Below are 24967 nucleotides of genomic sequence, written 5' to 3'. Positions count from 1 at the left end.
AGATGGAATTTGTGAGGGACAGGGAGTCAGAGAAAGAAGCATGTTTGTTTTCTCTTCTTTTTGGAAAATGGAGCAATGCAATCCATGGTGAAATTTAAAAAAAAAATTGTAAAAATGCAAGCCACCTCCAATTCTACCATCTAGTATTAACTATTACTACATGTTGCTGTATCTCCCTTGGGCCTTTGTGAGTGTATGCGTTTAAACAAAATTAGAATCATGCTTTATGCATAATTTCCTATCCTGCTCTCTTTAGCATTCTATATAAAGCACTTAGGCATGGCCACGAGGCTGTAACAGCATGAAGGCAGGGGAAGGCACCATGCCAATTTGATGACCGCTGTATCTCCGGGGCCTAGCACATATGCCATGCTTAAAAATATTGTCAATGATAATAATAACAGGTAATATTTATTAGGTGCTTCTAGGTATCACGATGCATTCATCTAATTACGTCCTCACAATAAGTCTATGCAGCAGGCATACCTATGATCCACATCTCATTACAGATGAGGAAACTGGGGCGGGAGTGGTGAAGTCACTCACCCAAGATCACACATCTATGCTATGTCTCTGCGTAAACACTTCCCTGCACCTGCATTTTTCCACCTGAAATGTTTTCTTGCACATTCCACTTCTCATCAGGGACTGAGGGGCAGCTCTGCTTCCTGAAATAGGACATTCCATTAGGAAAGAAGGTCTGGTTTCCCTGGGAGGGGCCCTGAGGGCTGTGCTGGGCCTGTTGCTCAGCATTTGGTCAGTCCCCACCTCGCCATTCTCAGCCAGCCTGGGTCCAGGATGGCCTTGGGTCCATCCTGACTCTGGACATGTTGCCCTGACGCCTCCCCACTCCCACAGCATGCAGCACACCTGCCCTTCCCCTTCCTCCCAAATGTCAGGGTCTTCTGTTACGCTTGTTTACGGCCTTTTAGAACTTCACTGCGGCTGACGCTATTGATGCCCCACCCAGATCTCTGTGGTTTTCTTTCCTATTTCAGGACACACTGTCCCTGCATCCAGCTGCCAGCACAGAAGTCTGTGTGGGGACTTTCTCTGACCCCTGGGGCCTGTTCACTCCCAAGACTTCCGGCAGGTCAGAAGCACCAGGGAACCCATGCCTCCCGGTAACAGCCCTTAGCCAACTGCTATAGGAACTGGCATTTAAATTCTCCAGCTCCCTGCCCTCAGGGGGCACAACTCTGAGCACTCTGGCCCTGCTCCCACAATTCCCAGCAAGGCTCAACCCCAGTTGCTAGATAATAAACCCTCACTGCTTCCTTCCCTTCCCTAGCTCCCTTCCCCACCCCCATCAGTGTTCCTGGGATCACCTCCCACATAATCTTGAATCTTTGGCTCAGAGTCTGCTTCTTAGAGGATCCAGTCTAGGGCTCCCACCCTCCTCTTCTTCCCTGAAGCCACCACCCACCCCAGGCCTCACCTACCTGCATTCCCCATGGGCTCTGTCTCCACTCTCTCCCCTACAATCTGTTCCTACACCTGTCCCCAAAATCACCTTTTTAAAACATATTTTTGTGCACCCCCACTACTTTGCTAATTCCCCTGGCCTCCAAACGTAAGTCCTGAGCATAGTATCCCAGGCACTATGTCTCCATTCCATCGACCTCTCCAGCATCTCACTGAGGCATAGCTCTCGTCCTGTGCTTGGGCCCTACTAACCTGTCTCTTGTGTCTCTGCCTTTGCACTTGCTGTTTCACCAGGAAAGCCTGGTATGCCCTTTCCCATCTTGGTCACTCAGAAAACTTCTACTCTTCCAGCAAGACTCATCTCAGAAGTCACCTCCTCTCTGAAGCCTTCCCAGACCGTCTCACTTGACACCCCCTCACTTCTTTGGGGCCCATTTGGACATTATTCACCCCTTTTATCCATGAATTGTTTTGTCTTATTGCAAGAATCTGTTTCCATGTCTGTCTCCCCCACAGGACTTTGGACTCATTGAACGCAGGCTCGGTCCTCCTCGGCTCCCTCACCCCAAAGCCCAGCGCTGGCTCAGAGACAAACAGGCTTCTGATGAATACAGATGTCCCTTGCTAGCCAAACTCTTGTTCCTTTACTCGAAACTTTGGAACCAAATAGATTAGGATAACATGGTGTCCTTCATGATTCTGAACCCATTGTCCAACATTCTTCCACCTGAACTTAAGAGTCATGTGGATTTGGGGGGCAAGAGATACTTGTTAATGACTGAATGAATTATTTAATGAATGAGGGAGTTCAAAGCTGAGGACATTCACCAAGCTCTGGGCATGGACCTGCGTGAAGTTGGTAGAGAGGAGGGATGGAGGGAACATGGAGATGCCAAGCCAGAGCCAAGAAAGTTGTTTTGCTTTGGAATATATTATTTTTGCAGGTTGCTATAGTTACCGCTGTGAAATTAAAAATTAAAACCTTGTGAAAGAGAGAGGGTTGACTGAGATGAGGCAGTTCCTTGACAGGCTGAGTTATTTATCTTTTCCCCATGTAACATCTGGTTATGTGCTTGCAAATTTATTTTTAATTCCGAGCTCTAAAAAGGATTTCGCGGTGGTGCGATATGCCCGGATGATGGGTTCGGGAGGGGAAGGTGAAGCGGGTGGTATCCCCGGGCAACTGGCGGCCTCCAGCTTGTCCCTGGACCTTCGGACCTTCGCTCCCGCCTCTGACACAACCTCCTGGAACGAGGGGGTGGCTGGAAGGCGTTCCGGACCCCTGCCAATCAAAAAGCAGCGGTAACCATGGTTTCCCGATACAGAGCCAGGCTGGGGGCAGCTCTCTCTGGGTTCCTGTGGTTCTCTGAGCAGGAGGACAAGCATGGCTGGGGTAGAGGGAGACTTTGAATTTTTCTCTCTCCAGTCTGTCTCTGAACCTTTGTGACCCTCTGCGTCTCCCGGGATCTTTCTGGACCCCTTAACACTCAGAAAGACAATGAATGTTTTCATGGCAACAGCACTGGCAAGTTAGGAGATGTGGGGTCTGGGTCCAGCCCAACCATTGCTGCCTGTGTGACTTTGCGACACCCCCTTCCCCCCGTGGTCTGTGTTCTCCCCCTTCTTCAGGGAGGGGTTGGAGTGGGAGAATCCTCAGGCCCCTATCCTAGGAGTCTTAGGGAGCACATGGGGGTCACCAGGCATGGCTGGCGCCTGCGTTTGTGATCCTGCCTGACTGCCCGGGCGGGTCAGGAACCCAGGGCAGACTCCCCCGGGGCTTCCTTTCCTTGCCCACCTGCTGCGCGCCTCAGATCTTTGCACCTACTCTTCCCTCTGCCTGGAGCCCTCTTTTCCCTGAAGTTCACAGGGCTTTCCTTCCGCACCCCTCCCAGGTCTTTGCTCAGATGTTACCTCCTTAGCAAAGCCTTCCTTCACCACCATCCAGACGGCCTTCGCGCCACACTCTCTTCCACTCGCCACATCTGGAGGTACATTGAGCCCTTTGTCTGCCTGTGCTCTGTCTTCCCTTTGAGGATATAAACTCCACGAGGGCAGGGACTTTAGCTGCCTCGGTCACAGCAGGGCCTGGCACACTATAGGACTTAATAAATATGTGTTGAGCAAGTGAATGAAGAAAACCTGTATCGGTCTCTGCTAAATGCCAGACTAGGTCAGGGCAAGTCAGGTTGGGCCTGGGGCAAATGAATGAGACAAAACACTCACAGGCTACAGTAAAGAAACGTCAAAGGCAACTTTGATGGAAGAAGCAAATTCCTTCAAAATGGCTGGCATGGGTGTGTGCGCGTGCGTGCGTGCGTGCGTGTGTGTGTGTGTGTGTGTGTGTGTGAGGGGGAGTTCTTTCCTGCTGTGGTTAAAATGATCACACTGGTTGGGTGATAAAAGTTAGTTGTATTCACAAAGTCTAAATTCTCTTACAATAACGAAAGTAATAATGACCGCTATGTGTTGAGCCCTTATTAAGAGGAGACTTTAGGTGTGTGAGCTCCAGTCTTCACACTGTGGGAGCAGGGACTTATCTACTACTTTCCCTGGTGCCTGGCACATCTTAGGGACCCAATACCTATTTATGGGATAAATGAATCTCCATTTGATATTCAGGGGACCTGATCAGAAAGGGTGAGTGACTTGTCTGAGGACACACTGCTAGCAAGTGACAGAGCCAAGATGTAAGGCAGGTCCGTTAGGCTCTCTCTGTGTTAGGGGAGTTCCTTTCTTTCAGGTGACTTCTTCGAATCACTGCTTCCCACCCATTCCCTGAAATGATTCCCCCACCTTCTGCCTCATGACCCTCCCAACTCCCCTAACACTCTGCTTAGCTTAAAGTCTGAAAGACCTTGGGCTGTATGGAATGGAAATCTGGCTAAGAGGTTTTAGCCATCACAACTGCAAACCTAGAGGGCCAGGCTGTCTTTGAAGCATCCGAGCTCATTGTCATACTCCGCCGTGCCTCATGGGGCTGGTGTGGGAGGACCAGGGAACATTTTGTGGGCTGACAGATTCCAAAGTTCTTGACAGGTCTGGACTTGTCACCCAGGCTCCCCCCATGGGTGAGCGCCACAAAGCACGGCTGAAGCCCTGGGCCTGCATGTTCAGCAGGGATGAATAATTGAAGAACCATCAGGCATGAACAGCTTGACAAGGTGGGGACTGTTGTGTAGCTGGAAACACGGAGTCCCAGCCTGACTCTGGTTTGGGGTTGACAGCTGTTTCTGTGGTGCCCCGAGCAAGGGGTCCTGAGGGCAGAGGGGCCCGATCTGATTGCTCCGATGGACAGAGGACATACCCTGGGGAGGGCAATGGCGAACAGACCGACCTAGGTTCCCACCCTGTTGCCTCCTGGACATGGCTGGGTGGCCTTAGGAGAGTCCCTTCTTAGGTCCCATTTGGTGGCCTTTGTTTCTTCTATAAAACAGAAAATGGTTCCTCCTTTGCAGGGTGGTTGAGGGGATGAAGTCAGGTAATGGACACCATAGAATGCCTATAAAGGCGAGGAGTGGTGTCAAGAGGAACACGTCTGCTCATCTGCTCATTGCCCCGCTCCTGCCCCAGGATGTGCCCGCCTCCTCCCGTAGGATGTGGGCACTGATGCCGGGGACCTTGCTGGCATTGTTCACCTGTGAGAACCGAGAACCTGGAAGGCCCTCAGTAAATATTTGTTTAGTAGTCAAATAAAGGACGGGTGCATTTGGTGCTTGTGTCCAAAGCAAATGTGAAGCCTGGAGGTCCAGTTGGCTGGATACTTTGAACCCTGGAATTGTCACTGCAGGTAGGTTGAGGCCAAGACCCCCATTCCATTCCTCACAATTCCCAAGTGGGCTCCTACCAGTTCATCTGGTGGCTGGTGACAATGTGGCCTGAAGGGCAATTGCTCAGAGATTCAGGTAGAGGCCTAAAGCTAATGCATTTGGGGAGAGATCGGAGGGGAGAAAGTGTGACCCCTGGGAGGCAGCACGACTCCACAGAGGGAGCATGGGCTTGGGGTCAGGCAGTCCTTGGGTCCCATTTCATTTCCACCTTTAAGAAAGTAAAGAATGCACTCAGCTACAAGCAACAGAACCCCTGCTGTGGAGGCATACCCAGCTTGGTGCTTAAGGGCCTATATGCGGAAAGTGTAGGGGGGCCACTGGGACCAGTGTGGCTCCCATCCATGCCACCGGGGACCCAGGCTCTGCTTGCCAGGGCCTTTGCCATCTTTAGCGTGTAGCGCTGTCCACACTCTGATGCTTCCTGGTTCCAGCATGACTGCCAGCTCTCAGCCGTTGCACCTTTGTTCCGGTTAGGAAGAAGGCGAAGGAGTATGTACAAAGGAAAAAGCTTTCTGATTGCAGAGAAATGCTGTCTCTGGGACATACCTAAGTCTCCTTGGCCAGATCGGCTTTCACATGCTACTCCTAGCCAAAAAGGAAGCTGGGAAAATTAGTTTGCTGGGTTTTTTTGTGTGTAGCTAGTGTGGGAGGAACTATTGCCTGTGTGGAAGGCAGCTGCCCACACATGATTTCAACAGTGCTAAATGGTTCCCCAAACCCTGAAGTCCCCTTCACGCATGCGCATTAATGCTTGAAGTTCTGGAAAGGCTCTCTCCCCGTTGAGAATGGTGATCAAGATGTGGGCTGTGTGGTCACCTCTCTACCGGGGACCAACTGTATGGTCTCTGGCAGGTTCTGTGACCTTGATGTGCCTCAGTTTCCTCATCTGTAAAATGGGGATCACAATCCTTTCCAGTGGAGTTGTTTATGAGAACTGAGAATTGTGCTTGCCTTATAGTATGCATTCGAAGAGAATGTAGCTCTGAAGTTGTTGTTGTGATTATTATGACTATGGTTACTAGGATAAGGCTTTGATGAAAAGAGTAAGGCCTCAGAATGTCTGAGGGGTGGTCCTGGCTCTGTCCCTTCCTGCTGTGTGACTTTGGATAAGCTGCTATCCCCTTCTGGGCTGGTGTCCCCCCTGTGTAATAATGGTCCCCACAAGCCTCCTTGGTGGGACTCAGACAGAATCCTATTAGATGTGAGGCCTCAGGCAGCCAGTGATGATACCTTCCCTGAGAGGGAGCCTTATTATGGAAGGCAGCAAGGTCCTGGGAGGGGAAACAGGGCAAATTTGGGTGCTCTTCTAGGTCTGCTGAGTTCATGTCTTTCCCTCCCAGGCTTGGTGAGTGGGGCTGGGGGCGCAGCTCTCGGCCTCTGGGCTGCCCCACCCCCCGCCTCCAGCCTCAGTCGTCTATCCTCTTGCCACACTCGCTCTTGGGTCCTGCCACCCTTCTTTACTTCTCTAAATATCATTGCTTCTTGCTGACTTTTCAACAGGCAGCCAACTTCCTGCAGTGGGGGGCCCTGCATTGGTGGGGGGGTGCACTGAGGAGGCTCTGTGGGCCCCTCTCTGACGTGGTATTTGTTTTTTTCTGGAGGAGAGTCCCCTCTGCTCGCCCAGGGGAACTTGTCTCTCAACTGGTTGGTGACCTCCGCAAGCTCCCATTCCTCTCCTGGCCTCAGTTTTCCCATCTGTGAAATGTAGAAACCGAATGCCATAGTTTGAAAGGCCCACGCAGACAGGATTTTGATGGTAGGGAGCATTTCTGAGCCTCTGAGGTGGAGGGACTGCGGTAGCATAGGCTGTGGTTGGCATATTGACCCCACAGATCTCTGATGTGGTGTTGAGACTTTTGTGGGAAGGGGCAGATTTGACAGGGTTCCTGTGTCCCCAGCTCCCACCAACTCAGGTGGCAGCTTCTCTTTGATTTATTTCTTGTATTGGCATCCACTGAAGTTGCAACTGGAAGATAAGACTCCAAAGTTAAAATAAAAAGTTTGAAAGTAATTGTTGATGCTTCACAGACTTACCACGTGCCAGGCACTGTGCTAAATGTTTCACATATTAATTTGTGTAATCTTACACAATACAACGAGATAAGTCCTATTACCAGCTGTGTTGTAAAGGCAAGGACATTGAGCAAAGAGAAGTTTGGTAGCTTGCCCAAGGTCACATAACAAAGTAAGTAGGATTTGGACCCAGGCAGTGTGCCTCTTCACCACGTTCTCCCAGAAAGCCACTGATTTAGCTCACTCCCTCTGCTTCCCTATCTGATGTTGGAATCTCTGCTACAAATTCCCCAGATCCATTGCCTGGCCTCAGCTTGCACACCTGCAGGGTGGGAAGCTTACTGCCTCTCTGGAGATCTGCAGTCACCTGTGCCAGTTTAAAAATTCTTTCCCAAGTTTGTAGACTCCTTAATCAGTCCTCAGGGCTCAAAACAGTTTCCTGGGAAACAGAGCAGCTTGTTCAGCCCTCAGGGACCTGGTATGGTCTGGATTACAGATGGAGAAATTTAGAAGAAGCCAGAAAGCTTCATGTTTTAGGACCATAGGAGAGGATGTGAGGTGGACTTCAGAGCATGTGTTCTAGAATACTTTCCCTCCTTCAGCCTTGATCTCATCTCTGTGAAGGGCATTTAACAATACCACCTTCTTCGCAGGGTTGGTGTGAGAGTTTAACAAAAATAATCTGCGTAAGTGCCTGGTGCATAGATAGCATTAAAACAATGTTGGCTAGTATTTTGATATCGTCATCACCTATGAAGTCTATCTTCTCTCTCTGGAGTTTAGGAATGACTTGGTCAGTAGTTTGATCATAGAACTAATGAGGTCAAGAATGTGATTCTTCAGTCCAAAGAGTCCTCTTTGGCATGTAGAAGAAATTGAGTCCCAGAGGAGGATAGGGCCCTACTTAAAGCTTGAGACTAGTCAGTGGCAGGAAAAATAGAGTTCCATGGTGCTCTCCTGGTTCCAGGCTGAGGGTGTTTGGTCAGTCCGCTTGACACTCTTGGAAATGTGAGGTCAAAGATCAGAAGCAGACCCAGTGGGAAGGTGAGGCTGGCTCCTGGTCACTTAGTTCTGGGAGGAGCAGGGAGTGACCTCTAGGAACACAGTATAGATGGGATGGGCAGGTGTTCAAATCCAAACACATAGATGTGCTGTCTGACTGAGGGGTTTCCATGCTATACCTGGTGTGAGACAATTTGGAGGGGTGTAGCCTGACTTGGGTAATAGTTGTAGACTTTCTGGAATACATTCAGGTGGTTTGGGGACACAAGGGGCAGGACACCTGAGTGGTCCAGTAGAGAAAGCAAGGACTCAGGAAACATGTGGGCTTGAATCCCCCACCAATTTGCTATGTGAGTCACCATTCTGAGCCTCAGTTTCTTCATCTAGAAGATAGAGATGGAGTTGCTGAAAGAATTAAATGTGACAATGTCAGCTGAGTAGCTAGAAAAGTTATCAACCCAGAATTTATCTTAACTGTATTTAAACATTAGGAGATTTGACATCTAAGTCTAGTTTGCCTCCATCTCTCAAAAAATCAGAAAGATCCAGCCACCTTGAACTGCTTTCTCAAGAGGCCAGGCTGAGCACATCCAACCCCCTAGAAATGGGCAAAGAGCATGTACTTTCAATCTGTCAATCATGGAGTGATCTGTCAATCCACCCCAAGCCCTCAGGTGGGTCAGAGGTCAGCAGGTCCACCCTCCCATAACATAAACCTGCCCCAGACTGAGGAAGTGGCTGCCCTGCTCCAGGAGGAGAGATACCTGGGAGAGGAAAATTCCCCACCCCTGGACATTTTTGCTCAGGACTGCTATAGGATGAGTATTTCCTTTCATAATGTTGCTAAGCCTTTTCCCTTCCAGGCAGGAGTGGAGGCTGTCCCCAGCTCCTTGCTGCTGTAGTGCCCTGTGGGTGCTTAATCGATGTTACATGGTAATTAATAATAGATCCTCCCGCTCCAACTCGATCACTCCCAGCTCTCCACCCCATCTGACAAGGTGGCATCTTCCGGCCAGGAGAGGCTGAAATCAAAGGCCTGACAATAGAGTCAAAAACTTTTCCTCCAGTCATTTGGGAGGAATCTGCAAAACTTGAAAACCTTGCCAGGTCCAGTACTGGGTGAGAGTCTCATTTCACTCTTGCTGTGACCGTCCCAGATGATTGGCAGCCAGTAGGGGACATCCATTCATTCATCCCTGTAGTTCTCACACTCCAGGGGCACACTGGTGTGATTCTGTAAGTCGGCAGCCAGCCTGGAGAATCAACATTTCTAGCAAGTTTCCAGGCTGCTTCTGCTGCTGCTGCTGGTCCATAAACTACACTTTGAGAACCACTGATTAATGTAACTAATACTTATCCAGGCAAATTACTCAGTGCCAGGCACAGGGAATACAGATATGATGGAGCAGATGTAGCCCCTGCCCTGTCATTGGGTGGAATCACGTGGTAGGCAGAGAACTACGTTCCAGAATCAGAAATGCTTGGTTCAAAACCTGGCTCTGTGGGCTGTGCTTTTTCATTCTGGGCTGCTTACCCGACTTTTTGGAGCCTCTGTCTCGGCAGCTGTCTAATGGGAGCAATTATGTTTTCTGCCTCAGGTGGTCAATGTGAGGATTAAATGAGGAAAGGAATGTAAAAGTATGTGCTCAGAAATGTTAGTTATAATAATAATAATGTATCACTAATAATTACTGTTATTATTATTGCTGTTGGGTCATTGTCCAAGGTTGTGTAACTAGGCTCTGAGGGAGTTGAGATTCACTTATTTATTCATTAATTCATTTGACATTTGTATCTTAAAAACCAAGTATGTACCAGGGGTTGGAAACACAGAGGCCAATTCAAAAGCTAAACTCCCTACTTTCACAGCACTTACTTGCCATAAGCAAATACATATATAAAGGAGGTGATAAGTGCAATAGAGAAACCAAGCAGGGCAGGGTGTGGGTGCTAGGGCTGGGAGACACAGACAGGTGATGGTCTTTTAGGTAGAGTAGTCAGCTAAGAACCTGTGATAAGGTGACCCTGGGGCAGAAGCTGACTGAGGAACTGTGACAAGCCAGTTGATGTCTGCAGAGTGTTCCAGGCAGAGCATGCAGCAAGTGCAAAGGCCAGGTGAGGACTAATGTCTATGCATGCATCCCACCTGGCTGTCTAATGTCCTTATATCCAGGAGTTCCAGACCTTTCACGGAAACCAAAAGCCTATACCTCTCTCTTCTCCACACCAAGGACTGACCAGCCAGAAGCACCACGCCCTTGTGCCCCAGAGTTGCCTGCCTTGGTTGCAGCACCCCTGGCTTGGGAGTTGGCTGGTTGTTCTGATCTTATTCAGGTTACTTTCTTCTTTGAGTATCACTTAGCTCACTAGGCATCTTACCTATACCTCAGGGTGTGCTGACGGACAGAGGAACTCCAGGCTATGAAACTGCTTTGCAAGCTGGACACTTAGTAGGCGTTCAATGAATGGTGGTCATCACTATTGCCCCCCTTCCCTCTTCTCTTCCCAGCTCAGCTCAGTGAGACCCAGAATTCTAGCTTAGCCAGAGTGTGGCTCATTTGCATAGATTTGCATAAGGCCTGGAATGGTGTGTACCTCTTCAGTTCCTGTGAGCTCACGTCACCATTTAAAAATAGGGTGTTGATCTTCCCCTTTTCCCACCCCTCCCTTTGCCTGTAAAAGAATTTCAAGATATTAATCAAATACACCAGGTTTGGAAACTTGTTTTTATTTTAGCCCAAGGCCCAAAGGGGTCACCTACTCTAGGAAGCCCTTGATTATCCGCTTTACTGGAGGGGAGATGACAGCAATGATCTCACACAGTGGAGGGTCCTGGATACTTTAAAAAGAGAAGTCAACTTTGTTCTTTCTGCTTACAAAAGTAGAACACATAGGCAAAATGGGAAAAATATAAAACAGCAGGAACACCCCCTGACACACACACACACACAAAAGTACCATAACCCCAACCAGGCACAATCACTTTTAACATATCAGTGTATTTTTTTCTTCCCCTGTGTAATTTTTGTATAACTGAGATCATGCAAGATATATAAAATGCTGTAGCTGGCTTTCTTATTAACAAATATCATGAATATTTCCCTTTGCTATTATAAGCTTTGTAAACATCATTTTTCAAGACAATGTAATATTCCATCGCTTTCTTAATCTTTTCCCTGTTGTAGGACATTTAGATTTGCCCAGTTTTGGGGCTATTGTAAATGTGCTGTGATAAAAATATTCATCTTCTTAGCATTTTTATCCTCTTATTTTGGGTTATTTTCTCAGAAGGGAACCCAGAAGTGAGATGACTGGGCTAGGGGTGAGGGGATAGAAATGTAAGGCTCTGGATCTGTTTTGCTGAACCTCAACTGATATCTGGATTCAAGAATGTGCTTCTGTGTTGGCATCATTAAAGGTCTCTGAAATCAGCCCCAAAGCACCCCTGTGATTGGGAGTTGTTGTGACTCCAGGTATGGATCCTGGTACCTCACTCAGCAAAGGGAACATTCAACCCTCTGCTAGAGTGGATGCAAAGGCTTGGGTTATCTGTTTTTTCACAAATATTCCTGGGGCAGACTGTGTTTAAGAAAGTCTCTGGGATTCAATGAAACTTGAACTTTGTCTCCAAGGCTGTGTCTCTATGCTCTCTCATAAGTCCCAGTTTGCAAAATACAACTTGGCTTTATGTCAGTTGGGAATGTCTTTGGCTTAAACAAATATGAATTTCTAAATATTTACTTAAAATTGCAGTTCAAGGTATATGCAACTGTCCAAAGATGCTGTGTGGGCCTCTGAGTCTATCTTTCTGTACTGCCATCTTTGGTACAGTGGCATTTGTTTTAACAGTTCTTGCTTCATGGTCCCAAGATGGCTGCCAGACCTCCAGATATTAAATCCTCATTCTACGTTTGAGAATGAGTGATAATGGAGCAAGGGTACACATCAGCCATGCTTGTTCTTTATGTCAGAATAATATACTATAAAGCTACAGTGATTAAAATAGTATGGTACTGGCACATTAAAACAGTATGTTACAAGAATAGATACATGGATCAATGGAACAGAATAGAGAGCCCAGAAATAATCCCACATATATATGGTCAATTAATATATGACACAGGAGGCAAGAATATACAATGGGGAAAAGATAGTCTCTTCAATAAATGGTGTTGGGAAAACTGGAGAGCTACATGCAAGAAAATGAAACTGGACCACTGTCTTACTATACTGTTCACAAAGGTAAGCTCAAAATGGATTAAAGACCGGAAACCATAAAACTCTTAGGAGAAAACATAGGAAGGAATCTCCTGAACATCAGTATGAGTAATTTTTTTCTGGATATGTCTTCCCAGGGAAGGGAAACAAAACAAAAATAAACAAGTGGGACTACATCAAACTAAAAAGCTTCTGCACAACAAAGGAGACCATCAATAAAACCAAAAGGCAACCTACCCTATGGGAGAATATATCTGTACGTGAAATATCCGACAAGAGGCTAACAGCCAAACTATATAAAGAACTCATATGACTCAACACCAAAAAAACAAATAACCCAATTAAAAAATGGGCAGATGACCTGAATAGACATTTTTTTCTGAAGAAGACATACAGATGGCCAACAGGAATATGAAAAAACGTGCAACTTTTTTCACTAATCGTCAGAGAAATGCAATGAAAACCACAATGAGATCACTTCACACCAGCCGAATAGCCACTACCCAGAAGACAAGAAATAACAAGTGTGAGTGAGGATGTGGAGAAAAGGGAGCCCTTCTCCACTGTTAGTGGGAATGTAAAGCAGCCACGGTGGAAAGTAGTATGGAGGTCCCTCAAAAAACTAAAAATAGAAATATCATATGATCCAGCAATTCCACTTCTGGGAATTACCTGAAGAAAACAAGATCACTGATTCAAAAAGATATATACACTCCTATGTTTATTGCTATATTATTTACAATAGCTAAACTACAGAAGCAACCAAAATGCCATCAATAGATGAATAGATAAACAAGATGTGGACATATATGCAATGGAGTATTATTCAGCCATTAAAAACGAAGAGATCTTGCCATTTGCAACAACATAGATGGACTTAGAGGGTATTATGTTATGTGAAATAAAACAGGCAGAGAAAGACAAATCCCATATGACTTCACTTATATGTGGAATATAAAAACAAAGCAAAACAAAACAGAAATAGACTAATAGACACAGAGAAGAGACAGGTAGTTACCATGCGTGAGGGATTGGGGTGGATAGGCTGAAATTAAGAAAAAAAAAAAAAAGAAAAGAAAGACAAAAGTTTTCCCAGAAGAGCCACCCAGCAGAGTTTTGTTTGCATCTCACTAGCCAGAACCACGTCATGCGTGGTCATTCCTGAACCAACTGTTAGTGAAGAAGAATAAGGTTACGTGGCCTTGAACAAATCAAGATTCATCCTCAGAGCTCAGGAAGGTGCCTACCCTCCTTGAGATCAATGGATCACCACTGCAGTGGGAACAAATCAGTTTTCTCAGCAGGAAAAGATGGGGTAGAGTAGGCAGGATGAGCATTACTAGGGAGAGGACATTGCCGTAAGCTTTGTAGAAATGTTATTTTATCCCTAGGGTGGGGTCTCATTGACTGATGACCATTACTCTTGCCTGGAGATTGGCTCAGGCAATCCTAGCCTAGTAGAGCCAGGATATACAGTCCATAATGGAGAGATAAGAAGACTTCTCTTCCTATGTTCAGTGGGTACTAAGATGTGACCCCCAGAACTGCTGCAGCCATTTTGCTGCCATGAGGGAAGCCAGACAGAGGATGAAACTGACAAATGCACAGAGGAGGGAGTACAGATCCACAGGAAATTCCCAAGAAATAGATTAAGGCCTTGATCTAACTGTACCCTCATGACTTCTAGACTTTTCAGTCACAAAAGCTCACATATTCTTCTCGTTTTCTAAACTAGCTCTAGTGAGGTTTCTGATGCAAAAAAAAAAAAAAAAAAAAACTCATAGAGATGCAAACAGGAACTTTGCAGAAAAGGGCTGTGTGGTTAAGTAAGTTTGAAGAACCAGATTAAGCAAAGTTTGACCAACATTTTCTGCTTGATTTAGATTCTCTTATGTGCTAACATGTAATGTGAATCTTCATTCATGTAGAATTACCAGAGCACATTGGCCCCAGAATCCCTTTTTCACAGGACATGGCACATTTTTGGGAAATGCTGTAGAGCCTAACTTCTACCCTATTAACCTTGTCTTTTAACCCAAGATGGAACATAGCAGTTAATGTAGACAGAGTTGGAAGGAGAGTCAAGAGAGGGGAAAGGTTTCAGTTCCCCCAAATTTTCCCCTAATGGTCTGTGAGTTTCCTCCTGAGAGGGCAAATGAGTCAGACACAAATGCTTATTGGAATTTGGTACCAGAGAAATTCTGGGAAGTTCAGTGTAGCCTAGAGAGCCCCAGCTGGGTAGGGGAGGTGGGAGTGATCAGGAATCTGGCCCTGGATGGTGCTGCTTGTCTTTTCTGGTAGCTTTGGGTGGATGCCTTCTCTCTAGACCTCAGCTGTCTTATCTGTGAAGTGGGACAGGGCGAGGCTGTCAGTGAGGTTCTTCTCGGCCATCTCCAGGTCACAGTAAGGCTGGGTATAAGAAAGGCTTCCTGAGTTTCCTTAGTGCTGGGTCCTCTGGGGCATTCAGGAGAGAGATGAGTAAGATACTTAACCCTGCCCTCCAGGAAGCCATGGTCTAAAGGCTGTGTGTGTGTGTGTGTGTGTGTGTGTGTGTGTGTGTGTGTGTGGTGCAATAATTAATGGCAATTGAAGATGAAAAATAGGTCTAAACCCACCTATTCACCTCTTTTCAATTACTGTACTCCTAGAATGGTGTGACCCTGAGGCTGTATCCAGGCTCAGTGGGGATGAGCGCGCTGATAGTTCAGTGATGTCTGCCATGGCAGTGGGGAGGGGCATGTGTGCCGGACTTATCTCCTCCTTGTAATACAGTGTGAGTGGAATAAGGGGAGAGGACACTGGGACTGTGGGAGGGAGGAGGAGAATCCAGCCTGGGGCTGGTTAAGAAGGCTTCTGGGAAGAGGGCATTGACCTTGGATGTGATGGACAAATGGGAGCTTGCCAGGTAGAGAAAGGTGGGAAGTTTAGAGTTGTTACATTTTTTCAGAAAATCCCTCTCCTGCTCTGAGTGGGTGGATGGAAGAAGGTCAGATGGATCCAGAGGATCAGCAAGGAGCCCATGACAGCCAGGCAGAGGCAGGGGCGAGACTGGGCAGTGCTGTGGAGAGGGAGAGGGCAGGCCAGGGAATCAGGCATCAGCCGGGTTGTCTTGGTGAGGTTGCCACTTCCTTCCATGAAGGTTTGGGGACAGGTGGGGGCACCTGGTGCTGCAGGGACCAATTTCTGCAGATGAATCTGCTGTTGACCTTTGCTGATTCTGAGTAAACAAACAACTTGGACTTGAAGCTGAGGAGCTGGGGCTGTGAGGAGCTGACCTGAGCATGCTGCCCACCCAGGGCTGCCTGGGGGCTAGAAGCCTGCCCCACCTTGTTCTAGGAGATGGGCCTTGGCAGCTGGCCACCCAACAAGAGCAATAAGCTTCCCCTGGTGGGAGTGGCCTGGTAGGTAAGCAGCTTTGCTCCTGCTTCTCTGGGGTGGACTCCCTAAAGGAGTTCTGAGGGGCTGGTTAGCCCTAAAGACAGCAGCAATAACAGCAATGATGCTCCCAACATCAGCCCAGCCTTTGAAATGCACCCTGAATCTAAAACCTGCCATTGTCCCCACTGCCTTCACCTTCTATCCAGGTGCCATAATCTCACCTGGATAATCAAAGGAGACTTACCACTGGCCTCTCTGCTTCCACCTGGCCCCCTCAGGTCTGCACTCCACACAGCAGCCAGAGGGATCCTATTGAAACAGAAGTAAGATTGTGTCACTTCTGATTGAAATCCTCCAATGGCTCCCATTCACTCATAAGTGAAGTCAAAATCCCTATGCGATCATCTGCTGCCCTCCTGGTGGACCCCCAACCCCTGACCTCCCATTTACTTCTGTGGCCTTATTTCCCATCATTCTCAATCATTCAGCTCTGGCCACCCTGCCTTCTGGATTTTCACTAACTAATGGTAAGCACTCATGCCCCAGGACCTTTGCACCAGCTGTCCATTCTGCCTGAAGTGCTCTTCCAGATAATCACATGGTTTCTTCCTTTACCTATTTAGGTCTTTGCCCAAATGCCACTATATTGAGACCTCCCTCACCACATTATCTAAAATTGCATCCCTCTCCACTGCTCTTGCTGACCCCCTCCTATTTTTTCTCCATAGGATCAGCACCATTTAACATACTATATTTTACTTATTTTTTAATTGACGCCCCCCCCCCTTAGGTATATGCTCCATGGGAGCAGGACCTTTGTCTGTTTGATCACTGTTGAGATTCTAGTACCAAGAACACTGTCTGGTATCTCTTAGGAGTTCAATACATATTTGTTAGATGAGAGAAGGAATGATACCATTGAGTATCATGTGTCTGCACTGGGCTTCAAGTATCTAACAAATCTAGGAAGGCTACATGATGAATTTTTATTCTCATTTTTCACTTTTCAGTTTGGAGATTTCTCTCCCATCACCAGGTTCACTTTCCTCTCCTGGGTCCAGATGACAATATCATCAAAGAATGCTTCCTCTCTGATATCATATTTTTCTTTTCTAGCACAGTTCTAGCATTTTTGGTCAGCTTTTGTTTATTTATAGCTTCCCTTTCTCTTCCTAAACTCCTCATATGTTTATGCATATTGTCTACCTTTTCCGCTAGATGCTTTAATTGATTTTTATAGTTATTTTAAAGTCCTTGTTTGGTAGTAGATGATTGGTTATTGAGTACTATGTGTCAAGCATTGGGCTAATGACAAGTTGATTCAGATGAGAAACTTGAGGCTCTCTAACAGGAGGTTGCCCCCAGGATACCCTGGCCAAGCAGCAAGGGCTCTGGGGTTCCCACCCCAGACTGGCTGCAGAGATTTTGTTCTAACCAACTCTGTGAACCTGCCTTCAGCCATAAGCTCTCCCAGAGGCCTGGACTCAGCTCACCAATTTATCCACAAAAAAGGATCCTGGTGGCCTGTCCCCATGGCACCTCAGTGTGGCCAGGTCTCTGAAGAGTGGAGCCAGCTCAAATTCAAGACCCTCTGCTTGGCCTTGGAGACCCCCACCATCTGGCCCCATCCATCTCCCCTCCCCACCCAGGGTTTCCCATTAGGGTGCCAAGCTGGTCCCCTCCTCTGCCAGAACCACTCCCCAACCTTTTCCTCAGCCTCCTTCCTCCACCACAGTCCTCTCTCTTCTCTCTCTCTCATTCATTGAGGCACTCATTTAATATATATTTAATCAGTACACTTAATTCAGTAAAAGAGATGTGGCAGAAGATTGCAGCTTCTGGAGCTGACAACCAGGTTTAAATTCTGGACTTTCTTCTTACTGTCTCTATGATTTATGCAACTCGTCTCTCTGTGCCTCAGTTTTACTACCTGCAAAGTGGGGCTAATGGAAAGACCTATCTCAGAAAATAGAGGTGACATTTAGGTGAGTTTGGCAAGTATAGAACAGGGCCTAGCAAGCAGTTCTCAGTGTCAGCTGTCCCTAAGACTGATGCTGTGACATGGGGGCACAGAGGTGGCTCAGACTTGCTCCTGCCATCTGGTGTCCTCTGACCCTGGGAGCATCAGATGTGTGAGCTCAATACCTGTGGTCAGGGATAGGGATGGCCATAGCACAGGCCGAGGGCAGCGCAGAGGAATGGCCCTTCTTTGCCTTCCTCCTTAGCCACTTGGTCACTCAGAGGGACAGAGTCACTGGCTGTGAAAAGTCCAGCTGGCCAGGCCGTGGTGGGAGTCCCCTCCTGCCAGCGCTTGCCCTGGCCCACACCCGAGCCAGTGTGTTTCCTCATCTGCCAGAGGGGACTGCAAATGCAGGGCGAGGACTGCTGCTGTGCCTGCAGACAGAGACATGGGCAGGGTGTGCACTCAGATGTGCCAACCTGAACATGACTGGGCCCATCAACATGAACACAGGCTCTCAGACACACAGACAGACACAGACAGACCTTAATGTAATAACAGTCCACACATTTCTCTTAACATGTGCCAGCACTGTTCCAACATTTCACATATATTATTTGATCCCCATCACAACCACATGAGGCACATTTTATTAATTTCCCCATTTTACTGATGGGGAAAGTGAGGCAGAGAGGGAATAGGTAATTCACCAAGATCATACCAAGTAGGTGGCAGAACCTAGGAGTCATGCTACAGGGCAGAGATCTTAACCACTGCGCACACCCGTGATGCACATTTGTGATGACGCACACGCATTTTTACACATAAAGATGCACATATGTGCCCCCTTATGGACATGGGGCCCTTCCGGGATGCACAAACACCCACAAGGCCAAGGCAAGGATGCCCACACTCACCCAAATGTGGAGGGCTAAGGAGACCACCGTTTACTTTGAGACCCCACACAGCCATGCAGGAGTGTGTGTGTTCACACGGACACACATGGAGAGGCAGGAACGTGTGCCTGGGTACCTCACCCCCACCCACCAACACACACAGCAAGGGAGCAACCACCACCCGGTCTACCCAGGTTCTCAGCTGACTCCTCACAGGCTCCTCCCCTCTCTCCTTTGGAGTGGCAGCCCCAGGAGGGAGGTGGCTTCACCCCTGACTCCCAGCATCCCAGGGCAGTGATGGGTACCCACTGTGCTCTCAACCCCTATGGTTTCTCTCCCTAGAAATAAGTCAGGCCCTCTGTGGTCAGGAGCCCTGACTCTGCAGTCAACCAGGCCCAAGATATTGCTCTCTGCTGCCCTCCTACTTGGCATCATCTCTCTGAGCCTCCCTCTTCTAGAGCTGCCCCCTTGCCACAGTGGCCTCCTGGCTAGTGCTCCCGCCTCAGGGCCTTTGCCCTTGCTTTGCCTGCATGGATCCCCATGGCTCACTCCTCACTCCCCTCCTTCGGGTCTTTGCTTAAATGTCCCCTACCCAGCAAGGGTTTTCCTGGACTCCTTACTACAGTTATATCCGTGCCCCCACTGGTCTCTCCTGCTGTCTCTGCTCCTCCTACCTGGCACTTTTTTGCATTAATCCTATCATTCTTCCCCCACAGAGGGAAGAATTTATTTACCTGTTTCTTGCTTGCCTTTCCTGCTAAAGCATAAATGCCATGAGGACCAGATTGTCAGATTGTCTCCTCATTCTGGTGTGTCAGCCCAGAAGAGTACCTGGCATGTGTCAGGAGCTCAGTGACCCTGGGGAATAGAGAATGAGATTCACCTTGAAATAGAGGTAGTAACAATACCCTCCAAGGGGCTGCTGAGAAGGTCAGGTGAGAAAAATCACACATGGACACTTCCTACTGGGACATGGCATCACTACCTTTGGAGCTCTTCTTAAAACACGACACAGATGCCACACAGCTGACTATGTTCTCCACTGCAGGTTCAAGCAATCCTTGGTGCACTGAGCAAACCGTGGAAGGTCCTTTGCCGGCCACTGCCTGCAGGCCCTTCTGCCCATGTTCCTTCTTGGTTCACTACTGTATGCCTGAGGGGGTCAGAGGGGCAGCCTTCCAGACCTTTCCTGTATATGCACATCTGCAGAGATATAACAGAATATATAGGTCATAAATACTGTGCATCAATGGGGGCATCCTCCAGTCATCAAAAACTGTTTAGCGAATGCCTACTATGTGCCAGGTGCTGTTCTAGGGCATACAAAAGGATTCCTGCTGTCTGGAGTTGACATCCTAATAAAGTAGATGGCAGGTAGGTCCGAAGTAGTACTTCGGGTGGTGATAGATGCTATAAAGAGACAAAGCTTTGGGTAAAGGGTAAAGATGATAGGAGTGGGGATGGAGGCTCTTAGCCCAGGAGGTCAGAGAGCACCTCTGAGGAGGTAACATTTGGTCTGGGAGTTGGAGACGACGAGGAAGAAACCCGATAGAAATCTGGGGCACAGCCTTTCCCGTAGAAGGGACAGCGGGCACCGAGGCCCTAAGGCTGGTGTGAAATTAGTGGGTTGGAAACAAGTAAGGAGACCAGCGGGGCTGGGGAGGAGTGTGCGAGGATAGGGGTGGGAGTCTGGCTGGAGACGTAGCAGGGAAGGTGGGGCGGTGGCTCTGCAGTGAGGGGCTGGATGACGGGAACTATGGGAAAAGCTGAGCAGAAGAGAGGCTTGATGGAATGTGGGGCTTCCGGGTGTGGGCGCAACTTTTTTTATTGTGGTAAAATATACCTAGCATAAAATTTATCATTTTAACCATTTGTCATTAAATGCATTCACGTTGTTGTGCAACTGCTACCTTAATCCTGAAAACCTGAAACTCTGAATCTTTTTAAGAGTAATGGCCCATCCTCCCCTCCCCAGCCCCTGGCAACCACCGTTCTCCTTCTTGTCTCTATGGATTTGACCACTCCAGGCACCTCATATAAATGGGATCATACAGTATTTGTCTTTTTGTAACTGGCTTATTCACTTAGCATAATGTCCTCAAGGTTCATCCATGTTGTAACATGTGTCAGAACTTCCTTTTTTTAAAGGTTGAATGATATTCCATTGCCTGTACAGACCACATTTCGTTTATTCATTCCTCTGTCCACGGACACTTCGGTTCCTTCCACCATTTGGCTGGTGTGAAGTTGCTGCTGTGGATGTGGTGTACAAACACCAGTTCAAGTCCCTGCTTTCAGGTCTTTTGGATTTGTACCCAGAAGTGGGATTGCCGGATCCTATGTTCCATCTCTGACCTAGCATTTTGTGTAGGGGCACCAGGGGGTTGCTGGGAGGAAAGAACCCTGGGAAAGGCAGACAAAGGAGGACCAGCAGGATGCCACAGGGCACCTTGCCTCACACTGTCCTCCAGCCCCTCGGGGTGGCACACAGAGGCCCACCTGAATCTTTCATGATTTAGGGCACTTTTTCTTCCATCCTTTAATCTACCACAGCCCAGCCCGGCAGTAACTGGCTTATGATCCCCTTTGAACAACAAGAATGAGGTTCAGAGAACGAGGACTTCTCAGCCAGGTGCCCTGAACCTGGGGCCTGCCTTGGGGCTGACATGGGGGGTGAGTCGTCCTCCAGTTCTCTGCTCCTGCCAGGCAGGGCTGGGCAGCTGGAGAGCTCATAGCCAGAGAGGCTCTGCCCATCTGTGCCAAGACACTAACGAGCCTGAAATCCACCCCCAGGCTTCCTGGGTCCTGGAGAGTGATGGGAGGCAGTGCCCTAATTAACCACTGCTGCCAGGAAATCCACTCTGTCACCCGCAGCCTGGGGTTTCATGCCTGGGGACCACCGGCTGCGCTGCATCAACTCAGGGTGTCTTTGGGCAAAGTTAGGAGCCTCAATACCAGTCACTGATGCCAGGCACTGCTCTCTGTGCCTTCTGAGGCCCCAGCAGACCAGTCTGTGGGAGGGCACACCCCCAACCACAGTCCACTTCAAGATAACTGCAAAGGAAAATGAATGAGGGGCAACCAGCATTTATTGAGCTCGTGGGTCAGGTCCCTTATGTACATGCTTCTACTCCATCCTGATACCCCAGGATCAGGCCACTAGCAAATGCCCTGGGGTGACTTGCCCAAGTCACACTGCGAGAAATTGCTAGAGACAGGCCCCACACAGGCTGTCCTGACTCTGAAGCTCTGGCTGCCTCTACCTCCTGCCATGACCTCCCCTTTGCATCCTGAGGGCAGAGGGCGTTCTGACAGTCCCTGGAAGAAATCCCTTCTGACCCAGGCTGGAGTCTGTCCTGGATGAGGGCACAATCTCAGTGGTCTTCCTTCCCTGGGGACATTTTCTCCCTCCTTCCCTTATTTTTTCTTTATTTAATTTTTTGGCTAATGAAGATTTAGGGGATGAAAGGAGATTCTGCTTCCTTGGGCCAGGGACCCCTGGGAAAAGAGAGACAGAAGCCAGGCCCTCCCCACTGGTTTGCCTCCTTCCTGTAGGCATCCAGTCGCACCCTTCTCCTAACCAGTGGGGCCCGCCCTCCTTTGCTCCCTCTCTTCCCTGCTGATCTACCCCCACTCCCTCACAGCTTTCTTCACCACAGTCGCATGGACCTCCTTGCTTTCCCAAACCCACAGGGCCTTTGCATTTGCTATTCCCTTTGCCTGGAACTCTCTGCCCTGATTTCACTCCTGCACCTCCTTAAGATCCTCGCTCAAATGTCACCTTTTCAGTGAAGCCTTTCCTGATAACCAGCTCCATTCCTCCCTCCCATGTTTTGTTGTTCTCCACTCCACCTGCTGACTGCTCTGGTATAAGGTATTTACCCATTTACCTTTCTCTTCCCTCTAGATCCTACACCTCATGAGGGCAGGGATTTCTGTCTGTGTTGTTTACTGCTGTGTCTGCAGTGCCCAGCACAGTACAGCAGCTCAACAAAAATGCTCGAGGGTGTGAATTCATGGACCATCTCTCTGTGGCTGCTGCCACCACACGGGCCCATCCTGCAGCCATCACTTTCCTGGGTGTTGCCACAGCCCCTGCCCTGGTATCCCCATGCCCAGTGTTACCTCATCCAGGCAGTTTCCTCCCAGCAGCCAAAGTGAGCTTATTAAAATGCAACTCTGGCCAAGTCATCTCTGATGGGAACTCATCAGTGGGTCCCATCTCATGTGCAATGAAACCCTCTGTCCATGTCTTGGCCTGCAAGACCCTGCCTAATCTGGCTCCCCATTACACTCGGACTCATCACGTGCCCCTCTCCCTCTGCTGCAGCCCTTCTTCCTCCTTGGTGCTCCTTGGACAACTGGAGCCCTGTTCCAACCTCAGGGCCTTTGTACCTGCTGTTCCTGCTGACTGGAATGCTCTTTTCTACACGTTTCCATGGCTGGCTCCATCACATCCATCTAGGGCTGATATTGCTTCCTCAGAGAAGCGTATCCTGACTACCCTAAACTATTTCTCTACCAAGTCACTTACTTTGTTTTATTGTTTCCATGACAAATCTCACAATGCAAAATTACTTTGTGTGTTTGTCTCCCAACTAGACTGTCAACTTCCTGGGAGCTGGTCCCTATTAGCTCACTTCTTGCATCCAGGAAGAGATACTTGGCACACAGTAGGTACCCAATACATATCAGTTAAGCGATGAGTGAAGGAATCTAAGCACTTGTAGGCATTTTACCCTTAGCCCTTCCCTATCCTCATAAGCTGGGTGTTGTGATGCCCATTTCACAGATGACAAGACTGAGTCAGGTCAGCCACTATGCCTGCACCACACAGCTGGTGAGGGGTCCATGTCTGTATGTCCCTTTTAGTGTTTGTGTGTCTGCATGTGTCTCTGTGTCCCCAGTGTCATGGTTCTGGTTGTCTGTGTGTCTGTGTCTTTCCCCTCAGCTGCTGTGTGCATATGTCTGTTCCCGTGTGTGTGGAAGTGTACAGACCACTGTGAGGAGCTTCGTGCCAGCTGTCCTTGTGTCTCTGTGTCCCTGAGTGTGTGGGTCCACCCCTCCAGCTCTGTCGGCTCTTCGTGCCTCCACTTATTGGCCCATCTCATTTCCTAGTCGGCCCTAGGCCCCTCTAGGGCTCCAACAGCCCCATGATCTCCTAGAGCCCTGGGAGGTCCCTGAGCTCCTTGGCATCTGGAGCTGGAGCAGGTCGCAGGAGCAAGCAGGCACTGTACATCCTGAGCTGGTAGACCCCAACCCTTGGACTATCCCCACCCCAGGATTGGCTCCTGACTTAAAATTGCCAATCTCAGATGGAGCTGCCAGGAGTCCGCACCAGCTGGTTCCCATGGCAACGTGGAAGCCGCTAGGCCATGCTCATAAAACAGGTCATAAAGCAGAGGGATGGGAGGAGGAGTGGAGTCTGAGGGAGGGGCCCACTGCTTGGGTGGGTGCTGGGGGCTTTTCCCTTGGACACCTTGCCATCCACCTGGTAGGCAACCAGGCCGGGGTCCTGTCTCTGCCTTGGGTCTTTAGTCTCCTGAGCCTCAGTCCCCTTCTCTATGAATGGAAGAAATAACGGCCCTGTAGTACTGCCTCCAGCTACCTTGCCTGAATTCAGGGGGGGACTGGGAAAGACCCAGCAGGACCTGAGCCCAGAATGGAGCTCTCTGAGCCTCAGTTTCCCCATCAGTAAGACAGAGAGCTAAGAGGAAACAGCACAGCAAGTAGAAAGAACCAGCTTTGAGAGAGCACTGTGTTCTCTCATCTTTAACTTGCGTGACCTTAGGCAAGAGGCTTACATCTCTAAGTCAAACTTGTTCACCTCTAAAATTGAGACAAAACAGTCATAGGGCTTTTGTGAGAACTGAATCAAAGTTAGTAAAACAGTCAACATGCTGCATGGGCCACAGATTGGCTGTGGCTATTAGTAATTACAACAGCTGATGATAACAATAGTGGTTATTCCATGCCAAGCGCTTGTTTAAATGCTTTGCACATAGCAATTTATTTCATCCTCACAGGCTGTAACTGTTTCCGTTTTGCAGATTAGGAGCGTAAGGCACGAGAGGCTGAGCCACTTACGTCAAGCCACACAGCTCCTGGAGGGAGGGCTCCAGGTTAGATCTGGAGTCCAGGCGCTGGCAGCCTCAACCTGGTACTGCCTCTTGCCAGGTCGGGGCTCCTCTCAGCCCTCCTGTGAAGGTGATGGGTAAGAGCCCACCCGTTCAGCCCAGGCACCTCCG

At 48.7% G+C, this 24967-nt stretch overlaps 1 protein-coding gene and 1 long non-coding RNA gene across 7 annotated transcripts in view; one reads left to right on the top strand and one right to left on the bottom strand.

Moving 5' to 3' along the window:
• The first annotated feature begins 5090 nt into the window (after positions 1–5090).
• LOC108404558 (signal-regulatory protein beta-1-like) overlaps positions 5091–24967 on the top strand; it is a 196509-nt gene continuing 176632 nt past the window's right edge. For 4 of the 6 annotated variants that reach the window (XM_073236834.1, XM_073236833.1, XM_073236832.1 and 1 more), the window contains exon 1: positions 5092–5212. The gene's annotated coding sequence lies outside the window, so the exon portion shown is untranslated. Of the gene's footprint in view, positions 5213–24967 lie in introns of all 6 variants that reach the window. The other 2 variants (XR_012131502.1, XR_012131501.1) reach the window with 1 other exon arrangement.
• LOC140849521 (uncharacterized) lies at positions 11004–24024 on the bottom strand. The gene is made up of 5 exons (XR_012131504.1): positions 23115–24024; positions 19705–19922; positions 19454–19577; positions 16108–16172; positions 11004–11106 (listed from the first exon to the last, which is right to left on the bottom strand). It is a non-coding gene; the product is annotated as an uncharacterized lncRNA (long non-coding RNA).

This window comes from Manis javanica, chromosome 5, assembly GCF_040802235.1.
Source record: "Manis javanica isolate MJ-LG chromosome 5, MJ_LKY, whole genome shotgun sequence".
NCBI classification, from domain to species: Eukaryota; Metazoa; Chordata; class Mammalia; order Pholidota; family Manidae; genus Manis; species Manis javanica.
The sequence above is the reverse complement of the archived record's forward strand: the minus strand, read 5'-3'. Positions and strand labels throughout refer to the sequence as shown.